This window comes from Papio anubis, unplaced genomic scaffold (genome assembly GCF_008728515.1).
Source record: "Papio anubis isolate 15944 unplaced genomic scaffold, Panubis1.0 scaffold136, whole genome shotgun sequence".
Taxonomy (NCBI): Eukaryota; Metazoa; Chordata; class Mammalia; order Primates; family Cercopithecidae; genus Papio; species Papio anubis.
Genome location: NW_022161314.1, coordinates 196374 through 207697, shown reverse-complemented (window position 1 = coordinate 207697; position 11324 = coordinate 196374). Strand labels below are relative to the sequence as shown.

At 42.1% G+C, this 11324-nt stretch overlaps 1 pseudogene; it reads left to right on the top strand.

The window, feature by feature from the left end:
- The first annotated feature begins 1008 nt into the window (after positions 1–1008).
- Positions 1009–1828, top strand: LOC101005614 (annotated as a pseudogene).
- The last annotated feature ends 9496 nt before the right edge of the window (positions 1829–11324 follow it).

Here is an 11324-nt window from a genome sequence, read left to right as displayed (position 1 = left end):
GATGGTTAGAAGACTGGTATGGTTTCTACACACTCATCTTTTAATTGATGTCTTCTACCCACTCACTCTTACTCATACCCAGCTTCTCCCATATTATTGAAACTTCAATCCTTGCCTCTGTTATGTTCAGGTTTCTAAGCCTGGGGAAGATAACACTTTAAAATGCCGTAAGTGCAGTGGGAAGGGACTCAGGAGGTAGCCAGAAAACCTAGAAATTATGACTAGGACTGGATACTTTGGCATTAATACCTATGTTTTGCAATGTCCAAAGCATGACTAGAATTGATCTTTCACCCCCTGAATGCTGTCATATTCCCATATTACCTGTATTTCCGTGCCTAAATAACACCATATAGACAAATTCTCCAATTTTATATCAACTTGATTCACACTGAAGCTGCCACATCTTAAATTAGGAATGCTTTCAGCTACAAGAACAGAAAAGTCTGACAGAATGCTGGGCGCAGTGGCTTACACTAGTAATCCCAGCACTTTGGGAGGCTGAGGCGGGTGGATCATGAGGTCAGAAGATTGAGACCATCCTGGCCAACCTAGTGAAACCCTGCCTCTACTAAAAATACAAAAATTAGCCGGGCATGGTGGCAGGTGCCTGTAATCCCAGCTACTCAGGAGGCTGAAGCAGAGAATTGCTTGGACCCAGGAGGCAGAGGTTGCAGGGAGCCAAGATCACACCACTGCACTCCAGCCTGGGTGATACAGCGAGACTCCATCTCAAAAAAAAAAAGAAAAATCTGACAGGTAGCTTAGACTCTTAGTAGTCTGTATCCTTAACAAGAAGTCCAAAAGTTATCTCAGGGCTATTCTGGCAGCTCAATAATGTCGTTAAGAACTCAGACTCGGCAGTTCCCATCATCTTCGGGAGCTGTAGAGGTATGAATTTAAGACAGGCCTATTTTATTAATTTATTTCCAAATGCAGCGAAAGGTCCAACGACCATCTGTGGGCAACTTAATTCAGGGCCCCCAATTTGTACATGAAAAACTCTCAGATACAGCCAACGCCATGGGTTTTGCAGACCTGAAAAGCCCCACTGGCCTCCAGGTGCTCAATGATTACCTGGAAGACAAGAGCTACATCAAGGGGTATGTGCCATCACAAACAGATGTGGCAGTATTTGAAGCAGTGCCTGGCCCACTGCCTGCCGACTTGTGTCATGCCCTACATTGGTATAATCACATCAAGTCTTACGAAAAGGAAAAGGCCAGCCTGCCAGGAGTGAAGAAAGCTTTGGGCAAGTATGGTCCTGCAGATGTGGAAGACACTACAGGAAGTGGAGCTACACAGATAGTAAAGATGATGATGACATTGAGTTCTCTGGATCTGATGAGGAGGAGGAAAGTGAAGAAGCAAAGAGGCTAAGGGAAGAACGTCTTGCACAATATGAATCAAAGAAAGCCAAAAAAAACCTGCACTTGTTTCCAAGTCTACCATCTTACTAGATGTGAAACCTTGGGATGATGAGGCAGATATGGAGAAATTAGAGGGCGTCAGAAGCATTCAAGCAGACGGCTTAGTCCGGGGCTCATCTAAACTAGTTCCAGTGGGATACAGAATTAAGAAACTTCAAATACAGTGTGTAGTTGAAGATGATAAAGTTGGAACAGATATGCTGGAGGAGCAGATGACTGCATTTGAGGACTATGTGCAGTCCATGGATGTGGCTGCTTTCAACAAGATCTAAAATCCATCCTGGATCATGACATTTAAATAAAAGCTTGAAAGATTGGAAAAAAAAAAAAAAGATCTCAGACTCTTGGCTGGGTGCAGTGACTCACACCTGTAATCCCATCACTTTGGGGGGCCAAGGCGGGCAGATCTCTTGAGGTCAGGAGTTTGAGACCAGCCTGGCCAACATGGCAAAACCCTCTCTCTGCTAAAAAATATGAAAATTAGGCCGGACACGGTGGTACACGCCTGTAATCCCAGCACTTTGGGAGGCTGAGGCAGGCAGATCATGAGGTCAGGAGATGGAGACCATCCTGGCTAACGCAGTGAAACTCCATCTCTACTAAAAATACAAAAAATTAGCCGGGCGTGGTGGCAGGCATCTGTAGTCCTAGCTACTCAGGAGGCTGAGGCAGGAGAATGGCTTGAACCCGGGAGGTGAGCCAGGTTTTGCAGTGAGCCGAGACTGTGCCACTGCACTCTAGCCTGGGCAACACAGCAAGACTCTGTCTCAAAAAAATAATAATAATATGAAAATTAGCTGGGCATGGTGGCACACGCCTGTAATCCCAGCTACTCAGGTGGCTGAGGTGTGGGAATCACTTGAACCTAGGAGGCGGAGGTTGCAGTTAGCCGAGATCGTGCCATTGTACTCCAGCCTGGGCAACAGAGTGAGACCTTTTCTCAAAAAAAAAAAAAAAAAAAAAATTCAGTCCCTTGGCCAGACACAGTGGCTCATGCTTTATTTCCAGCAATTTGGGAGGCCAAGGAGGGTGAATCTCTTGAGGTCAGGAGTTCAACACCAGCCTGGCCAACATGGTGAAACCCCAACTCTACCGAAAATACAAAATTAGCCGGCGTGGTTGCCTGCACCTGTAATCCCAGGTACACAGGTGGCTGAGGCATGAGAATCGCTTGAACCTGAGAGGGGGAGGTGGCAGTGAGCTGAAATTGTGCCACTGCACTCTAGCCTGGGCTATAGAATGAAACTCTGTCTCAAAAAAAAAAAAAAAAAAGAACTCAGTTTCTGTCTTTTCTTTCTGCTCTACCTTCTTAGCTTGTTAGCTTTTCATTCTGAGGCTTGTTGCCTTATAATTACAATTTGGCTGCCACAACTCCATACATCACATTCCACACTTAAGGATGGAAGAAAGAGAGTATACATACAAACAAATGTTTCTATTCCTTTTATGGGAGAAGCTACTTCCCCCCGCCCCCCGCCCCCCTACCCCATAGAGGTCTTCCAGAAGATTTCTGGTTATATCACATGAGCCCGAACTAAATCACACAGCTAGCCCTAACTGCAAGAAGTTAGAAAAAGGCATATTTGTCTTCCAACCTCTATAACAGAAAGAGAAATGGGTTTGGAACTGGCTTTAGGATTCAAACAACAGTTTACGACACATGTCTATATTACACATAAAATGCTAATTATGCTAGTTAATTACAACTAGGTGCAGGACCTTTAAAAGTCCTGGTTTAGAATACAGTTCTCCTTTCCAGCAGAAAACCGGTTAAGAATGTTAATGAAGGAGACATTAAAAAGGGACGGGAATGAAAGCTACAGCTTTGTCAGATGGTGCTGACAGTGCTGAGTTGTAGACAGATTACAACTGAAACAGTATCCATAGCCAAATCCTATCTAGAATGAAGGGAAAATTGTAATAGTGTACATAGCTGATGTCCTAAAATGTTCCAGAAGCTTTAAGAGTGTAATAAGGGCCTGGTGCAGGGACTCACACCTGTAATCCCAGCATTTTGGGAGGCCAAGGCAGTAGGATCACTTGAGCCTAGGAGCAGACAAGCCTGGGCAACATGGCAAAACCCCAACTCTACAAAAAAAAATACAAAAATCAGCAAGGCATGGTGGCATGCACCTGTAGTGCCAGCCAAAGTGGGAGGATCACTTGAGACCGAGAGGTCAAGGCTGCAGTGAGCCATGATTCCGCCACTACACTCTAGCCTGGGCAACAGAATGAGACCCTGTCTCAAAAAAAAAAAAAAAGTGTGATAACTAGAGATCTATCTGGGGCTACCATTTTTCTTTAAATAAGAAAATAGATTTTTACAAAGTATTTAAAATAGACAAGCCAATAATACTAAGAGTTAACACTAAGGGACTCTATTATGATATGCCAAGTACTCAGCTTTACATATATATGTATGTATCTAATCTCTCAATTGTCCTATCAGGTAAGTACATTCACTAATTTGCTTATGGTCACACAAGGAGAAGCTCAACCTAACTCTAGAGATCATGCCCTTAACCATATTACATTACTGTTTGTTATTTTATTTGTTCTCCTCGGTGTTTCTTATTCATTTTATGTATTTGTTATTTAATCATTCAAATTTGTAAAGTTTAACTCTTGTTTATAAATCGTAAATTGTCTTTCTCTACTTTCTTTCCATAGTATTTCTAGTTCACAAAGTCCTAAAATGGCAAAGCTGTTTCAATATCTTTCAAAAACTTAGAATCAGATAATCCAAATGGATTTTGTAGCTAGTTTTATGAAAGCTTTGATAACATTACAACAAACCTTGTTAGGGTTTTATAAGAAAAAAAAAAAAAGAACTAACCCGACAAAATAAACCACCAAAAAAGGCATCACAACACACAAGGTACAAACAACAAAAGTAGAAACATAAATATACATCTATATTAGTCCTATGTGTTCTAAATCCCTCCTCTGTTTCATCTACTGTGAGTTTGCTACCTCCACAGCACACTGGCATACCATTGGTTCCCTGAATTATTGGGCTATTATTCCCCACCTCGCCCCCAACCCCCCGCCAAAACAATAACCCTGTTTGCTCCACACATAGCTGGTAACACACATGTGGTTAATTATACCCAAATCTCTAGTCTCAAACTACCATACTTAGCTTTTTATTTTAGGTTTTTATGCTTCCTTTTTTCTTTTACTGTGTTTTTCTTTACATCTTTATTATTATGTTCCTAGAAATTTAGCTCCCAAACACACATAAGATCCTTCCATACTTTCTTTTTTTGTTTGTTTGTTTGTTTGTTTGTTTGAGACGGAGTCTCGCTCTGTCGCCCAGGCTGGAGTGCAGTGGCCGGATCTCAGCTCACTGCAAACTCCGCCTCCCGGGTTCACGCCATTCTCCTGCCTCAGCCTCCCGAGTAGCTGGGACTACAGGCGCCCGCCACCTCGCCCAGCTAGTTTTTTGTATTTTTTAGTAGAGACGGGGTTTCACCGTGTTCGCCAGGATGGTCTTGATCTTCTGACCTCGTGATCCGCCCGTCTCGGCCTCCCAAAGTGCTGGGATTACAGGCTTGAGCCACCGCGCCCGGCCAGATCCTTCCATACTTTCAACAATACAATGAAATCTGTATCTTCTTATCTACCCAAAAAAACCATAAGCCATATGTTATATGTTATTTTCTCCTATTCTCTCCTCATGTATTATTAAAATTAGAAGTGGATTAAACTTTTTTGTAAATTTTTTTTTTTTTTGAGACAGAGTCTTGCTCTATCACCCAGGCTGGAGTGCAGTGGTTTGATCTCGGCTCATTGCAGCCTCAACTCTCGGGCTCAAGCAATCCTCTCACCTCAGCCTCCTGAGTAGCTGGGACTACAGGCATGTGCCACCACACCCAGCTAAGTCTTTAATTTTTTGTACAGACGGAGTCTAACCATGTTGCTCTGGCTTGAATTGAACTCCTGGGCTCAAGCAATCCAACTGCCTCAGCCTCCCAAAGTGTTGGGATTACAAGCATGAGACCTAGGCACCTGGCCAGATTAAACCCTTTTTTTAGTTTACTCAAAGGTAGTGTCCTCATATTGGGTTGGAAAACCAAGATGATCACATATAAGGATCTTCCTGCTTGTCTCTCCAGCTGTTTTTCCCAACTCTGGCTAATCTCTGTTTAATAAGGCATCTTTCTTTAACAATTTAGAAGAAAGACAAAAACAAAAAAACTCCAGGACAGCATGATCAGCTGACAGACAGCATGATTAGCAAAGAAAACAGTGATGGGAACATACAAGCCTCTTCTCTCCCTCCAATAACCTGGCAGACAACCCCACCTGGTATTTGTCCCATACTTGTAACACACAAATGTTTGCTTGCTAGGTCAACTGTATTTAAACTAAAATATGACAGCTGTAAATAAGAAAATAGAATAGGTGCCATTTTTAGATTCTAACAAGCCAAAGTTCAGGCACTGCTCTCTTGAAAACTGTCACCAAAGGCAAAGAGAGAGCAGCCTCAAGACGAAATAAGAGAAAATCACTACATGGCCTGAATGATTCACGTTGAAATCAGAGGCATCAGATGAGGACTTAAGATAGATCAATAGCTTAAAAAGGTCTCAAGTGAACAGTCTGTGCCATTCTCCTTCTCTAATCTCTTGGAGAAAAAAAAAAAAGAGCACAAAAAAGCTCTAAGGTCTTTTAATGAGACTATTATTCCATTAATTATTTGAGGCAGTTTTTGTTTCACTAGAATTAATTAACATAACCCTTCTACTTTCAGCTCCAGCTGCATCTGATGTCATTGCTATGGCCATGAAGAATGAAAACCAAAGGACAACTGGCTACTTAAGGAATTAAGCTGACTAAAATGAAAACCATTCACCACAGCAGTTCCAGTACTCTGGCTGAGACTCTGTTTTTCTACATATAGCCCACACATTCTGACCAAACTCAAATCTACGCAATTTCAAACTCAGAACACTTTAACTGCTGCCCCACTGAAGCCATTTTCAAGCTGGAATCATGTTTAATAAACTACTCCATCTATTTCACCATATATATTTTTTAAAATAATTAATTTAGCCTCTACTCATTCAGATCTATTAAGTTTCACCATAGTCTATCATGGTTACCTTATAAAATCCTCTTAAACATAACCAACAGATAAATCAAATAAGAATTTTTGGAAATGTTTAACCTTAAGGACAATATTATTTTAAGAATCTAGGTCAAGGGTCTCCCATCCCCGGGCTGCGAACCAGTATCAGTCCCTGGCCTGTTAGGAACCGGGCCTCACAGCAGGAGGTGAGTGGTGAGCTAGTGAGCAATACCGCCTGAGCTCCACCTCCTGTCAGATCAGCAGTGGCATTAGATTCTCGTAGGAGCATGAACCCTATTATGAACTGCATATGCGAAGGATCAAGGTTGCATGCTTCTCATGAGAATCTAACTAATGCCTGATGATCTAAGGTGAAACAGTTTCATCCCAAAACCAACCATTACCATCACCACACCCGCTCCCCAGGTCTGTGGAAAAACTGTCTTCCATGAAACCGGTCCCTGGGGCCAAAAAGGTTGGGGACCACTGACCTAAGTCTAATGTATAGAATGGCACAGATTACAAATGAGTCTTACAGATTTGTGAAACAGTCACTGACTTTCATTTAATTGTACCCCTCACTTTGATTTTTCATGAACTCAAATGAGACATCCTAATCCTCAATCTAACCAGTTAAGCTGTACTATACAGGTTTTGTGCAGGTCCTTCTTAAACACACCCTAGCAGAGGCCCCAGCTCCAAAAGACAAATTGGACCTCAATGACTCCCACAGGCAGTGACTGAGGAGGCAACTTCTGCATTGTCCACAGACTATGCTCATTTTCCTGAGACTAAGGCACCGCTCCTTACACAGACTCAGAAAACTCTTCAGCCCTAGGAGATGCCACCTCTGACCCAAGGGAAGTGAATGCCTTCTGAAGAACCAGGCTCCTTAAAACCCCTGGCCAGTTTCCCAGACACATTTCAGTTGTAAACTCATTATGAGAAATATTTAATTATGGAATCTGCAAACCAGGGGAGCTTATTTGAAATACATTAACTAAATAACTCCTTTTCAGATCTTTCAAGATCACAGTCTGTCTCAGAGATTATTTCCCACATTACTTCTCCTGATTCAGTACATGTGCTTTTTTCTTGAATAACTGCCTCTGCTATATTTCTCCTTCCTTTAGCCTAAGTCAACCTTTCCATTTCTAAAGCCAACAGCTTCTGAGTAACCAGGCTATCCTCCCATTAAATATGCATGCAAGAGCTTGACAAATCTTGAGTGCCTTTAATTACTCAGGGATAGTCTCCTCAGCTAACACGAGAATACAACTCATGCTCATATGGCTTCCAAAATACTGGAATAGGAAGGGATCCTTTAGCCTCTCAGGTTGGAACTAACTGGCCCACTGATTAATAATCTTAACCTATCTACCTCTGTAGTTTGGAGAACTGCCTTCTAGTAAGCTGTTGTGCCTGGCATACTCTGAGGTTCCAAATACATAACTATTTTTAAGGATTTATTCCTGAGTTCTTTGATACTTCTGTTTGTTTTTTGGCCTTCTAAGATCTAACTAGATTAATCTTAACATTGATACCATAATTCACCAAGTTTTTATACCAATATTGTTATAGTAGAAAAACGGGATGTTTTGCAATTACAGTCAAATTAATTAATGACTACAATTTATTTCTTTGTAAACAAACACACAAAGGCTTTGGTTATCTTCAGTTTAAATGTAAACTGTCAAAAAATTAGAAGTCCTTATCACAGGGGTCTGGTTGAGTAACATATGACTAATTAATGCAATATAATACTCCGAAGTCATGAAAAAAACACACTGTGGAATAACACGTATTGGCATGGGAAAACCTTCACAATCGACTTCTTAGAGAAAACAATCTTGCCACAAAATAATGGTCACAAAGTAAAGCATTTTGCTAAAATATATATATATAGAGAGAGAGAAAAAGACAAGAAGGACATACATCAAAATATTAAGAGTATCTGAGGACAGTGAGATTACATACAATTTTTCTTTTGCGTTTCAAAATGTTCCAAGATTCTACCCTGGGCATTTATTATTTTTATACTTTTTAAAATAGTTTATTTTAAAGGAAAAGAGTTCCCAAGTAATTTTGCGAGTGATTTCCTATACTGTTTCACACCCATTTAATATTAGCAAAGGTAATGGAACATCTTTTGCCACAGAAGACTCTCAATTATGTTTTAATATAAGTGAGGCAGTTTTTCCAGTTGCCTTTAAAAATAGCAAAAAGAGCCAGGTGCAGTGGCTCACGCCTGTAATCCCAGCACTTTGGGAGGCTGAGGCGGGTGGATCATGAGATCAGGAGACTGAGACCATCCTGGTAAACAGGTTGCAGTGAGCCGAGATCACACTGGTGCACTCCAGCCTGGGTGACAGAGCAAGACTGTCTCCACAGGAAAAGAAAAATAAAAAAAGTATTCCAGATGATCGCTACACATAGTAAAGTCTCAGAAACTCTAGTGCTGTGAAAGATCAAGCCAAGACAGTAGGTTTAGAAAAAGATCATAATTCTTAATCACCAGGCTACAGAATACGCTGGCCAGGTGCAGTGGCTCCCACCAGTAATCCCAGCACTTTGGGAGGCCGAGATGGGCAGATCACCTGAGCTCAGGGGTTCAACACCAGCCTGGCCAACATGGAGAAACCCCATCTCTACTAAAAATACAAAAATTAGCAGGGCGTGGTGCCCTGTGCCTACAATCCCAGATACTGGGGAGGCTGAGGCAGAATAGCTTGAACCCGGGAAGCGGAGGTTGTGGTGAGCCGAGATGGCACCATTGCACTCCAGCCTGGGCAACAAAAGCAAAACTCCATCTCAAAAAAAAAAAAAAAAAAAGAATAATTATTTTATTAAAAGAAAATAATTCTTTATAAAGAAGGGGAATGGTGGAAATCAGAAGAAGGCAAAGTTGGCAAGCTCCTGACTTAAAATAAAGACTGAATGCCAGGAGGGAAACAGGAGAGATGAGGCAGGCCTAGGTCGAAGGCAGGTCATACAGAGCCTGTGTATTACAGCCTCACTGCTCAAGGTGTGGTTCTCAATTCAGCAACACAGGCATCACCTGGGAGTTGTTAGCAATGCAGTCTCACGCCCCATCACAGACCTACTGAGTCAGAATCTTCCCTTTAACAAGATTCCCAGTAATTCAGATAGACACCAAAGTTCAGGAAGCATTACACTAACAAATTTATTTTCAGAACAAAATCCTATGGGGAATCATAAAGGAATTTCAAGCCAGGTAGTGGCATGATCAGATATGTGCATTACAAAGATCTCACTAGTAACAGAATGAAAAAAAAAAGATTATAGAAAGTAAGACCAAAGATTGCTTAGGAAGCTGTTTCAGGAACCAGGAAAGAATAAGGGACCAAGAAAAGCATGGTGGCTCATGCCTCTAATCTCAGCACTTCGGGAGGCCAAGGTGGGAGGATCACTAAAGCCCAGGAATTCGAGACCAGCCTGGGCAACACAGTGAGACCCTGTTTCCAAAATACAAAAAATTAGCTAGGTGTGGTGGCATGCAGCTACTATAGTGCCAGCTACTTGGGGGGCCGAGGCAGAAGGATTACTTAGCTCACAAGGTTGAGACTGCAGTGAGCTATGATCACGTCACTGCACTCCAGCCTGAGCAACAGAGCAAGACCCTGTCTCAAGAAAAAAAAAAAAAAAAACAGAAAGAAAAAAAAAAGATAAGGGCCCCAAATAAAGCAGCAACAGTACTAGGAAATAACTGATTAGGTGGGGTGCAGGGGTGCAGGGGAAGGTAAATCAAGACTATTTCTAAGTTTTGTGTTTGGGTTACTGGAGGGATATTGATGTCATTCACCAGACAGGAACAAGAAATAACAACAACAATTACAGTAGCTAACATTTCTTAAATATGTGCCAGGCATTATGCTAAGTGCTTCCCATGAACTATCTCATTTAATCCTCATAACAACCCTATGAAGTATTATCCCATCATATAGATGAAGAAAGTAAGACACAGAGAAATTAAATCAGGTAGAGTAGTATGAAGAAGGAGGGAGGAGATGACAATCGATTTAGAATATGCTGGGTTTGGGGTGCTTGTGAAGATGTCCACAAGGCAGCTGTCTGTAGGGATCTAGGTTTGTAGGGAGAGCAAGTGGACTGGAAACAGGTTTGGAAGTCATCAGCACAGGGCTGGCACCTGACTCTTCAAGACTGGCTCAGGCCACAGTGGGAGGGAGTGTAGGTCAAGGACAGAGCCCAGGAACATCAATATCTAAGGTGCAATAGGAGGTAAGTGAGCTTATGAAGACAAGAAAGCAGACAGAGAGAAAAGAGAATGACAGCTGTAACAGCAACAACAGTAATAACTAATACTTGTAAGAATTTACTAAAATACCGGCCAGGTGCGGTGGCTCACGCCTGTAATCCCAGCACTTTGGGAGGCCGAGGAGGGCGGATCACGAGGTCAGGAGATTGAGACCATCCTGGCTAACACGGTGAAACCCCGTCTCTACTAAAAATACAAAAAATCAGTCGGGCGTGGTGGCGGGCGCCTGCAGTACCAGCTACTCGGGAGGCTGAGCCAGGAGAATGCCGTGAACCCAGGAGGCGGAGCTTGCAGTGAGCCGAGATCACCCCATTGCGCTCCAGCCCGGACGACAGAGCAAGACTCCGTCTCAAAAAAAAAAAAAAAAAAGAATTTACTAAATACCGGTCACTATTCTAAGCATTTCTTAATATATTATAACTTAGTCATCATTAAAACCACATAAGGTAGGTTTTATTATCACCACTATAAAGATAAGGAAATTGAAGCATAAAGAGGTTACGCGGCTTAAGGACACAGAGAA